Source organism: Oryzias melastigma, linkage group LG22 (genome assembly GCF_002922805.2).
Source record: "Oryzias melastigma strain HK-1 linkage group LG22, ASM292280v2, whole genome shotgun sequence".
NCBI classification, from domain to species: domain Eukaryota; kingdom Metazoa; phylum Chordata; class Actinopteri; order Beloniformes; family Adrianichthyidae; genus Oryzias; species Oryzias melastigma.
In genome coordinates this window covers 22,336,580-22,337,751 of record NC_050533.1, presented here as the reverse complement: position 1 = coordinate 22,337,751, position 1,172 = coordinate 22,336,580, and positions in this window count along the sequence as shown.

Sequence of the window (1,172 nt, the reverse complement as noted above, 5' to 3'; positions counted from 1 at the left end):
TATGAGGAGGAGCTGCTCCTTTCCTGGTATTTGTTGGGGGGGGGGGTTGAGAATCATGTAAGCCCCCTTCAATTTGCTTTTAAGACGAGGGATGGGAGGTGTGTCTGTTGGGTGGGTGTTCATTCCCATGAGGACCTTCCGTGTTTTCATGAAGTAGATTTTTTAAGCTGCTCTTGTTGACCTCTGCAACGCATGGTGGGGGGGCCGTGTGACCCTCGCCCCCCGCCTGAGACACCATGAGAGCAGTGTTTATACAATGGGAAGGGCTTACAAAGATTTATGAAATGTGAACAAAGCAAAAGTCCCCCCTCCATCCCAAAACATGCATATATATTGATGACAAGAATAAAGTGATCTGTACTGCAGTGGAAGTTAATTTAAAGTATATATGCTTTTATAACAGCTTTAGAGTTTTACAAAAGACCCCCTGTGGTGACAGCTTACACCGCTACGCACTGTGTTAAGTAACCCTTCTTACACACCTTAATTACAGCTTAATTAACATTCTCTTTAAGTTAATGAATAGGCTTAAATTGCAAACCTCCTCTGATTTGCATAAATGTGCAGACATGTAAATATGTTTGCAGAGTTTAAATAGTTTAAGTTTGTTATCATTTTGATTTTTTTTCCCTTTGGTTGGGGTTACCAGTGCTGAGAATGACGTTGGTGGCTGCTGGTTTGGTTGAAGTTTATCACATACATTCTAATAACTCCTGATAAGTGAATCCAAATTATTTACATAATTTTAGAAAATTTTTTAAGAATATTTTTACAATTATAGATGTTTTAAGGTTGTAAAACTCATCACATATACACACGGAGAGACAGGAACATTTTCACACTTTTATCTTTTGTTTAATCTCTCAAAGTTCAAATTTTCATTAAAATAAATTAAAATAAATTAGAACGAAAGAGCAAAGATCTGATTGAAAATTTATGTAAATTTGGCAAATTGAGCGCATTCTGTTCAGGAAACACAGCACTGAGGAGGTCTACAGCCAGAACACAGTCTAGAGAAAAGAAAAAATAAATAAAAAGTCGGAAAAATTGCTCTGAAAATAATCTATGAATGATGAGCTGCAATAGCGAGGGAACACTATCAACCAAAGCAAATAGAAATAACCATCAGTCCAACCTTTCTGGAGAATATTAATACACCTATTTAACCATAT